The 11,719-nt window shown below is 43.4% G+C and overlaps 1 non-coding gene across 1 annotated transcript; it reads right to left on the reverse strand.

Annotated features, from left to right (window-relative positions):
• Positions 1–8,209: 8,209 nt before the first annotated feature.
• trnae-uuc lies at positions 8,210–8,285 on the reverse strand. Its single transcript has one exon. It is a non-coding gene; the product is annotated as a tRNA-Glu (tRNA).
• Positions 8,286–11,719: the final 3,434 nt, after the last annotated feature.

Here is an 11,719-nt window from a genome sequence, read left to right on the forward strand (position 1 = left end):
AATTTTGTGCACAGATTTGTTTACATCCCTGTTAGTGAGCATTTCTCATTTGCCAAGATAATCCATCCACCTGACAGGTGTGGCATATCAAGAAGCTGATTAAACAGCATGATCATTACACAGGTACACCTTGTGCTGGGGACAATAAAAGGCCACTGTGAAATGTGCTGTTTTGTCACACAAAACAGATGTCTCAAGTTTTGCAAATAGCATGCTGACTGCAGGAATGTCCACCAGAACTGTTGCCAGATAATTTAATGTCCATTTCTCTACCATAAGCCGCCTTCAACATTGTTTTAGAGAATTTGGCAGTACATCCAACTGGCCTCACAACCGCAGACCACATGTAACCACGCCATCCCAGGACCTCCACATCCGGCTTCTTCACCTGTGGGATTGTCTGAGACCAGCCACCCGGACAGTTGATGAAACTGAGGAGTATTTCTGTCTGTAATAAAGCACTTTTGCAGGGAAAACATTTGCATTACATTTGGGTTTTAAAACATGTTCCAAGGTAAAATAATTGCCCCCAATGCGAATCACTTTATATGAAATACATATTGGCTATTCTGGGTGCAGCAGTTAAAGTATTGTAGGGAATACTCAGTAGGAGCTGTAGAATTTCATGGGGCTCTGAATAATACAGAGTGTTGCTGGCCTTTTACTCCACCCATTCCATTGGCGGCCAAATCACATTACATATGTGCTTACTGCACTACAGAAACTCTGCTCACCAAACAACACTGCAGGGCATGCTCACTGAATTAAAGGGCAACTACACAAAAAAATCTACGTTTCTTAGATTTTTCCAGACCTCAAAAGTCATCCCCTAATGTGGTTTAAGCATTGTTGTGAACACAGAAAATAATTTTTTTTGTTTTCCTATTACAAAAGTGTGAAAAAAACTGGGATAAAGCAGAAAAAATGGGGGAAACCTGAAAAAACAAAAAACAAGAAAACGGAATTTGCCATTGGTGGTTATGTCACACAGTTATGCCACATTTATGAAGCCTTTATAAAGCATGACATACGGTTATAGATGATTTGTAACACATTTATGTAGTGTTTATGAAGGCTGGATTCAGTTAAACCTGCCCTTACAATATGTTTATTCAGCAACTGTTAAACTACTGCCCACGCATAAGTGACTTATTCAGAAAACTGGGCGCATATAGCCTAAAGGGACTTTACCTGGTATTTTACAGTACTGTACTCTAAAGTTCTAAAGTTGAGCCTTTAGTCTAAACCACTGCAATTTTATTTGAACACCGGAAAATGTCTATGCCACTACTGCATGTAGCCTATACAGCTGTATGTGTTGAGATGAGATGAGATTGAATTGAGCTGCCCATGTACATTATGTTTTGTTTGGTAACAACAAACACTTTACTTGACACCCAGTGTCATAGCAAGTTATGACACGGTCATAACCATATCATAATTTGTCATAACACCTGCCATAACTTGTCATAACCTGTCATAATATGGTCATAATACTTTCATGACCCATATATAAACACCTGTTGTGGCATATATTGAGTTATTTGTTGTTGTTGTTGTAATGAATTATTTACAGTCATGTTTTTTTCCCCATCATATTTTAAATAACTTGTAGAAAATACACTTTATGACACCGTCATAAAGCATTATGACAATTACCAGACGCTCTTATCCAGAGCGACTTACAGTTAGTGAGTGCATACATACTGGCCCCCCATGGGAATCGAACCCACAAGCCTGGCGTTGCAAACACCATGCTCTACATCCCTGCCGGCCATTCCCTCCCCTGGACCAATTATGCGCCGCCCCATGGGTCTCCCGGTCGCGGCCGGCTACGACAGAGCCTGGATTCGAACCAGGATCTCTAGTGACACAGTTAAGACTACTGCGCCACTCGGGAGGACCATCCTGTGTCACTTTACTTGGACTGAGAAAATACACTTTATGACACTGTCAAGAAGCATTATGACCATCATAATCATATAAGCAAGATAGGCCTATCACGTACATGCCCTTACGTCAGTCATCAGTCAAAAAGACAGTGTCTTGTCATGCTCCTGTAATCTGTTTCTGTGTTCATCCTAGTCATCAGAAACAGCATTGGGGTAGGTGCATGTCCGACATCAATGTGTGCGCAATTACAATAATAATTGAATATGGTACATTTCAGAAAATGTTATATAACATAAACAAGTAGGCTATGGTGTAATGGAATGTTTTGCCTTTTTGTGGGTTTTGACACTTATGTAGGTGCCATAACCAGCCATAAAATAACGCAATATATGTCACAACAGGTCTAAATATATACAGTGGGGAGAACAAGTATTTGATACACTGCCGATTTTGCAGGTTTTCCTACTTACAAAGCATGTAGAGGTCTATAATTTTTATCATAGGTACACTTCAACTGTGAGAGACGGAATCTAAAACAAAAATCCAGAAAATCACATTGTATGATTTTTAAGTAATTAATTTGCATTTTATTGCATGACATAAGTATTTGATCACCTACCAACCAGTAAGAATTCTGGCTCTCACAGACCTGTTCGTTTTTCTTTAAGAAGCCCTCCTGTTCTCCACTCATTACCTGTATTAACTGCACCTGTTTGAACTCGTTACCTGTATAAAAGACACCTGTCCACACACTCAATCAAACAGACTCCAACCTCTCCACAATGGCCAAGACCAGAGAGCTGTGTAAGGACATCAGGGATAAAATTGTAGACCTGCACAAGGCTGGGATGGGCTACAGGACAATAGGCAAGCAGCTTGGTGAGAAGGCAACAACTGTTGGTGCAATTATTAGAAAATGGAAGAAGTTAAAGATGACGGTCAATCACCCTCGGTATGTTGCTCCATGCAAGATCTCACCTCATGGGGCATCAATGATCATGAGGAAGGTGAGGGATCAGCCCAGAACTACACGGCAGGACCTGGTCAATGACCTGAAGAGAGCTGGGACCACAGTCTCAAAGAAAACCATTAGTAACACACTACACCGTCATGGATTAAAATCCTGCAGCGCACACAAGGTCCCCCTGCTCAAGCCAGCGCATGTCCAGGCCCGTCTGAAGTTTGCCAATGACCATCTGGATGATCCAGAGGAGGAATGGGAGAAGGTCATGTGGTCTGATGAGACAAAAATAGAGCTTTTTGGTCTAAACTCCACTCGCCGTGTTTGGAGGAAGAAGAAGGATGAGTACAACCCCAAGAACACCATCCCAACCGGGAAGCATGGAGGTGGAAACATCATTCTTTGGGGATGCTTTTCTGCAAAGGGGACAGGACGACTGCACCGTATTGAGGGGAGGATGGATGGGGCCATGTATCGCGAGATGTTGGCCAACAACCTCCTTCCCTCAGTAAGAGCATTGAAGATGGGTCGTGGCTGGGTCTTCCAGCATGACAACGACCCGAAACACACAGCCAGGGCAACTAAGGAGTGGCTCTGTAAGAAGCATCTCAAGGTCCTGGAGTGGCCTAGCCAGTCTCCAGACCTGAACCCAATAGAAAATCTTTGGAGGGAGCTGAAAGTCCGTATTGCTCAGCGACAGCCCCGAAACCTGAAGGATCTGGAGAAGGTCTGTATGGAGGAGTGGGCCAAAATCCCTGCTGCAGTGTGTGCAAACCTGGTCAAGACCTACAGGAAACGTATGATCTCTGTAATTACAAACAAAGGTTTCTCTCCCAAATATTAAGTTCTGCTTTTCTGATGTATCAAATACTTATGTCATGCAATCAAATGCAAATTAATTACTTAAAAATCATACAATGTGATTTTCTGGATTTTTGTTTTAGATTCCGTCTCTCACAGTTGAAGTGTACATATGATAAAAATTACAGACCTCTACATGCTTTGTAAGTAGGAAAACCTGCAAAATCGGCAGTGTATCAAATACTTGTTCTCCCCACTGTAGGTCCCCTGTAGCTCAGTTGGTAGAGCATGGCACTTGCAATGCCAGGGTTGTGGGTTCGTTTCCCACGGGGGGCCAGTATGAAAATGTATGCACTCACTAACTGTAAATCGCTCTGGATTAGAGCCTCTGCTAAATGACTAAAATGTAAACGTGTCATGACAGTGCTATGATCATGTTATGTCAGCTGTTAAGACATTTTATGACATGGTTATGACCGTGTCATAACGTGTTATGACGCTGGTATCAAGTAAAGTGTTAACGTATTGGGTACAGTGAGGTTAATTTTGACATTTCCTTTGTTAATCATCAGGTGTGACAATAAATGAGTGAAGGTGTACATATTAAAATGCCTGACAGCAATATTACATAATTATGTTGTCTATTGTTTGTATTTGTATATATAATGTTTGAAAATATATTTAGGTTGTGAAATGATAGAGGGGACAGAATTTTCAAAAAATGATAAACATTTAAAAATCAGCACTAGTATTTTTTTAACATCTGCAATGTGTTTCAGTGTGATCTTTCAATGGTCCAATTCATACATTGTTACAGTTGATTATTTTCATGAAACACTTTGTTACATTGTAACTAGTTTTAGTGGAGTCTCTGGGGCGTGGATCTATGCTGGCTTCACGTGCTCGTGGGAAATAGAAAGCTGGGAACTGGGAAGTGGTAAGTCCGACATGATTGTGTTCAAGTGCTTTTGAAGTCGGAACAATTCTTCAACCAATAAGATTTTAGGTAGCTTGATAAGCTTGCTAACATTGCTAATGATAAAGTTAGCTAGCTTGCTTAAGATTGACAATATGGTCAGACTAGCTTATCCATATTGATAAGGTCGTAATTGTCAAAAACGGATTTGTCATCTTTTGGTTGAAAAGGTAAAAGGTCAGTGGTGAAACGTCACAACTCGCCAATTCAGGTAACAACATTTTCTCACAGTTTCCCACTTGTAATTCCAACTTGGAGTGTAATTCAAGTAAAAAGCTTCCGATAACTCCAATAGCACGTGAACGCGGCAATATGTTCTATGCATTTTTTGTTTCCAGCAAGTGGAGTAAAAACAATGACTAACGAGCTAGGAGAAAAAACACATATCACATGTGCACATGTACTTGATTGGGTGGGGAGATGGGGAGATGTCAACAAACTTCACAAAGCTTCAACGAAGCACAACTCAACGTCTCACCGTAATTACTATCACTGAGGATAGTCATCACTTACACAGTATTTAAATCACTGACTGACCTATTTAAACATGTGCGACAACTCACTTTAAAGAGAGAAAACAGACCTTTTGAATTGTTGTCAGCCAGGTATCTTTCCAGTCACGAGTTGTAATGCTAGCTAGCAAGCTAACACGGGCTCAGCTGTCAGTCATGCTCAAGTCCAATGGTTCCCAAGTTGAATCCCAATCTTTTTTTAAAACCTGGCACACCTTAATGGGATAAAAAATTCTGTGGCACACCTAGAATGTTCCCTATTCATTTACTTTGTGGTAATGACCTTCATCTCATCTGATCCATACTGCAAATCATCTATTTTCTGTGACAAAAGTTTATTATATATATTTTCATGGTTTTCATAATTCCTTACTCATGATGGTTAATAAATGTGTACCCATTTAAGAGCGTCCTGCAAATCGTTGCCAGAAAGAAAGAAATGTAGCTCTTGCAAATTAGGAATTTGGTTTTGAATGTGGGGCGACAGGTAGCTTAGTGGTTAAGAGCGTTGTGCCAGTAACCGAAAGGTCGCTGGTTCTAATCCCCGAGCCGACTAGGTGAAAAATCTGCCGATGTGCCCTTGAGCAAGGCACTTAACCCTAATTGCTCTTGTAAGTCGCTCTGGATAAGAGCGTCTGCTAAATGACTAAAATGTAATGTGAATGGTTTGGGGTAAAGACAAGTGGATTTCTGCATGGTAAAGGTGTAACCAAGGACACAAAGGCCTTTTCTCATTTGGGAAAAAGTCCATCCTCTGTCCTCCGTGACCCGGAAACCGATAAGTGGTCGTGTGGTCGAGGAGAGTGTTAATTCGTTAGTAGGCTATTGGAAGATTGTCCTCCCCTCCTCGATTGCTACCATTAAAATAAAATGTTATTGGTCACATACACGTGTTTAGCAGATGTTATTGCGGGTGTAGCGAAATGTTTGTGTTTCTGGCTCCGACAGTGCAGTAATATCTAACAATTTCACAACATATACCCAATACACACAAATCTAAGTAAAGCAATTGAATTAAGAATATATCAATATATGGACGAGCAATGTCAGAGCGGCATAGATTAAGAGTAGAATAGTATAAAATACAGCATATACTTATGAGATGAGTAATGCAAGATATGTAAACATTATTAAAGTGACTTGTGTTCAATTTATTAATGTGGCCAGTGATTTCTAATCTATGTATATAGGCAGCAGCCTCTAATGTGCTAGTGAAGGCTATTTAACAGTCTGATGGCCTTGAGATATAAGCTGTTTTTCAGTCTCTCGGTCCCAGCTTTGATGCACCTGTACTGACCTCGCCTTCTGGATGATAGCGGGGTGAACAGGCAGTGGCTCGGGTGGTTGTTGTCCTTGATGATCTTTTTGGCCTTCCTGTGACATCGGGTGCTGTTGGTGTCCTGGAGGGCTGGTAGTTTGCCCCTGGTGATGCGTTAGGCAGACCGCACAACCCTCTGGTGAGCCCTGCAGTTGCGGGCGGTGCAGTTGCCGTACCAGGCAGTGATACAGCCCGACGGGATGCTCTCAATTGTGCATGTGTAAAGGTTTGTGAGGGTTTTAGGTGCCAAGCCACATTTCTTCAGCCTCCTGAGGTTGAAGAGGCGCTGTTGCACCTTTTTCACCACACTGTCTGTGTGGGTGGACCATTTCAGTTTGTCAGTGATGTGTACGCCGAGGAACTTGAAGCTTTGGGGGGGGGGGTGCACCCTCTGCTGTTTCCTGAAGTCCACGAATATCTCCGTTGTTTTGTTGACATTGAGTGAGAGGTTATTTTCCTGGCACCACACTCCCAGAGCCTCGTAATTGTCTCGTAATTGTTGGTAATCAAGCCTACTACTGTTGTGTCGTCTGCAAACTTGATGATTGATTTGGAGGCGTTCTTGGCCACGTAGTCATGGGTGAACAGGGAGTACAGGAGGGGGCTGAGCACGCACCCTTGTGGGGCCCCAGTGTTGAGGATGAGCGAAGTGGAGGTGTTGTTTCCTACCTTCACCACCTGGGGGCGGCCCGTCAGGAAGTCCAGGACCCAGTTGCACAGGGCGGGGTTCATGATGAACTTAATGATGAGCTTGGAGGGTACTATGGTGTTGAATGCTGAGCTATAGTCAACGAACAGCATTCTTACATAGGTATTCCTATTGTCCAGATGGGATAGGGCAGTGTGCAGTGTGATGGCGATTGCATCGTCTGTGGATCTATTGGGGCGATAAGCAAATTGAAGTAGGTCTAGGGTGGCAGGTAAGGTAGAGGTGATCCTTGACTAGTCTCTCAAAGCACTTCATGACGACAGAAGTGAGTGCTACGGAGCGATAGTCATTTAGTTCAGTTACCTCTGCTGTCTTGTGTACAGGGACAATGGTGGCCATCTTGAAGCATGTGGGGAAAGCACACTGGGATAGGGAGAGATTGAATATGTCCGTAAACACACCAGCCAGCTGGTCTGCACATGCTCTGAGGACGCAGCTAGGGATGCCATCTGGGCTGGCAGCCTTGTGAGGATTAACACGCTTAAATGTCTTACTCACATCGGCCACAGAGAAGGAGAGCCCACAGTCCTTGTAGCGGGTCACATCGGTGGCACTGTATTATCCTCAAAGCAGGCGAAGAAGGTGTTTAGCTTGTCCGGAAGCAAGACGTTGGTGTCCGCTACGTGGCTAGTTTTCCTTTTGTAGTCCATGATTGTCTGTAGACCCTGCCACATACGTCTCGTGTCTGAGCCATTGAATTGAGACTCCACTTTGTCCCTATACTGACGTTTTTCCTGTTTGATTGCCTTGCGGAGGGAATAACTACACTGTTTGTATTCTGCCATATTCCAGTCACCTTGCCATGGTTAAATGCGGTGGTTCGTGCTTTCAGTTTTGCGCGAATGCTGCCATCTATCCACGGTTTCTGGTTAGGGTAGGTTTTAATAGTCACAGTGGGTACAACATCTCCTATACACTTCCTGATAAACTCAGGCACCGTATCAGTATATATGTCGATATTACATTTACATTTGAGTCATTTAGCATACGCTCTTATCCAGAGCGACTTACAGTTAGTGAGTGCATACATTTTTCATATTGGCCCCCCGTGGGAAACGAACCCACAACCCTGGCGTTGAAAACGCCATGCTCTACCAACTGAGCTACACGGGGCCACAATGTAATGTGGCCAGTAGGAACAAGCCGAAGGCACACGCACTAACACACACACTCTGTCTCCGTACCTGTGGTGCCGGGGTCGAGGCCTGCAGGGGTCCTGTCTTTGACCTCTGACCTTTCACGCTACACACCCTGTTATCTTCCTCCGTGTTGTCTGACACCGTGATTACGCCATCGTGACTCGAGTCGATGACTATGACCTCCTGGAACGACCTTTGACCTTTGGGGTCACCTTCGGAATGATTCTCTGAAGCTACCCGGAACATATCCCAGTCTGCGTGATCAAATCAATCTTGAAGTGTGGATTCCGATTGGTTAGACCATCGTTGAATAGTCCTTAGCACGGGTACTTCCTGTTTGAGTTTCTGCCTATAGGAAGGGAGGAGCAAAATGGAGTCGTGGTCAGATTTGCCGAAAGGATGGCGGGGGAGGGCCTTGTAGGCATCCCGGAAGTTGGAGTAGCAGTGGTCGAGTGTTTTAGCAGATAGAACTTCAGCAGCCTTTTCCTCAAATTTGCTTTTTTTAAATCCCCAGCTACAATAAATGCAGCTTCAGGATATGGGGTTTCCAGTTTGCATAAAGTTCAGTGAAGTTCTTTGAGGGCCGTCGTGGTATCGGCTTGAGGGGGGATATACACGGCCGTGACTATAACAGAAGAAAATTATCTTGGGAGATAATACGGTCGGCATTTGATTGTGAGGTATTCTAGGTCGGGTGAACAAAAGGACTTGAGTTCCTGTATGTTATCACAATTACACCATGAGTCTTTAATCATAAAACATACACCTCCACCCTTGTGCTGTCACACCAGCCTTCGCTTTGGCTCCCCCTCCTGTCCAGCTCAGGCGTTCGGCGTTGCCGGCCTTCTAGCTGCTGCCGAACCTGCTGCTGGCAGACGCCCTTCACTCATCAACCCCGGACTTATCTCGTCATCATTACACACACCTGGTTCCAATCCCCACTCTATCACTGTATATATACTCCCTCTGTCATTTGTCTTTGTCGGTCATCGTATATGTTGCTTGTTTTTCTGAAAGGAATCTCTCCTAATATTTCCTGAGTACTTTATATTTGGCACTGTGAGTTTCATCCCGCTTTAAGCTATGGTGCTTTAATAAATTCAGTAGTTCTAAACCTGCGACTGCCTCCTGCCTAGTCCTCTCTACACTTGTGACATCTGCTTCCCGGAGAGATATTTATTCCTGTCTGCGCGATGAACAGAGTACCCAACTGGCTGGACCGACTCAGACAGTATTTCCAGAGAGAGCCATGTTTCCGTGAAACAGAGTATGTTCCAATCCCTGATGTCTCTCTGGAAAGAAACCCTCTCCCTGAGCTCGTCAAGTTTATTATCCAGAGACGGAACGTTAGCGAGTAATATACTCGGAAGCGGTGGGTGGTGTGTACGCTTCCTAAGTCGGACTAGAAGACCTCTCCGAGTACCTCTCCTCCGCCGGCGTTGTTTTGGGTTGGCCTCTGGAATCAGTAAAATTGCCCTGGGGGGTGCGAACAAAGGATCCGCTTCGGGAAAGTCGTATTCCTGGTCGTAATGCTGGTAGTGTTGGTGAGTTACCGTTACTCTGATATCCAATAGTTCTTCCCGGCTGTATGTAATAACACCCAAAAACTTCTGGGCTAATAACGTAAGCAATAATACATTAAAAACAAAAATACTGCAAAGTTTCCTAAGAGCTAGAAGCAAGGCAGCCCTCTCTGTCGAAGCCATTTCATCAATTCATAGAGAATAGTAATGTGTATCCTACCAGAGTTCTTTGCGGAAGTGTTTTGAAATCTGCCACACCCCTTTTTAATCAGCTTTTATTTTGTCAGAAGAGAAAAGCATGCACACTTATCATTTTATCTATAAAATATCTTGCACAACTAACTGAATTCGTTTTTATCACTTTACACATTTATTTTGGGATCCACCCCTGTAAAAGTAATTTGAGTGATGACCCGCGAGTGGAAGAGTCATTTTATTAAGCAAATTTTCACCCACTTTCGCTCTCCTCGATTACCTTTGACCTTTTTCAAAAGGAGGCAAATGAGGACAGTGGGGAGAGGATGCAGGAGTTGAGCAAATCCAATTGAGAATGGGATGCTGACCATGCTCCGTTTGCATCCATCTATTTTTTTGTTGATGTACCTACACTCAAACTGGGCGATGTTTGTGCAATGTCCACATGTAGCCTAAACCTTTAGGGATATTAGTTCTGGGATTTGTCTCCCGGGAAAGATCTAACAGCGGACATAAGGAGAGAAGAGACAAAACTAGCCAGTTATAGAATATTGTGTTGTAGGACTGAAGAGCGTGGGCATTCAACTCACAGTAGTTGATATCGTTTCCACGGTAACATGTATTTACATGATGTGATGAAACGTTGAAACTAAGTTGCAAGCTACATTCGTAGCAAGGCGTTGTAGAACGAGTGTATTATGAAAGACGTTACAGACACTGGCTCTTGCTATCTTGCCATAACTGATTTGACAGAGAAATATCAGCTAGATAAAATAGCCAGCTGCAGCTATCACCAAGCTATGCTAGCTAGCTGCTATCAGCTTGGCTAAACACAAGGTCAGCGCAGGCTTTACCCAACACAGAACTGAATTAGCTGACCATCTTGAGATGGCGAGTCAGTCAGGAGGGGAGAAATCCTCAACTTCAAAACGTTGTTCTCTCCATAGCAAAACTAGCATAGCTTACCTTGCTGTACTCACTACTGAACTTGTTTGTTGTAATTGAATGGCAAATACACACCCAAGAAACACCAACATCAAACCACACCCCTAAGACAACTCTTGTTTGCCTTCAGTCATGGCCACTAGCATTTCTTAATGAGCATTGATGAAAAACGATGTCAAATCAGAAAATGCAGTTGCTCTTTAATGTATTATATGACTGGCACTACTAGTCCTCCCAGGTCAAGATTACATGTGCATTTATAAGTGAGTGTAAAAAAATAATCTAGATTAGGAAAGGTTTCTGGGCACCCCTGAGAGTTCCTCAAAGCACACCAGTCTCAAATTACTTATAATGATAGTGAGGATTTCTCCCAGGCACGATCAATCAGTCACTTGCATGAACCCAGTCAAATTGGTTATTAGAAAAGCACAAACATAACATTTTCCTTCACGCATGCATTCTGTTTGCAACAAGGCACTAATAATGCAAAAATGTGGCAAAGCAATTCACTTTTTGTCACGAGTTACAAAGCCAGAACCCAGAAGCAGACCAGGACAAGGTAAGTTGAAACGAAGGTGAGTGTTTATTTACAAATTCAAGAGTGATGCTGAATAATCCAGGGAACAGAGCGGGCGGCGTTGATTAGTTGTTGGGGGTGCAGTGGTTGATCCCATCATGGCTCGGCAGCCGCCGACCACCAGGCAGAGGTTGGATGAAGGTTCCGGACGAGTGACTGCAGATGGAACA

Source organism: Coregonus clupeaformis, chromosome 24 (genome assembly GCF_020615455.1).
Source record: "Coregonus clupeaformis isolate EN_2021a chromosome 24, ASM2061545v1, whole genome shotgun sequence".
In the NCBI taxonomy this organism is placed as follows: domain Eukaryota; kingdom Metazoa; phylum Chordata; class Actinopteri; order Salmoniformes; family Salmonidae; genus Coregonus; species Coregonus clupeaformis.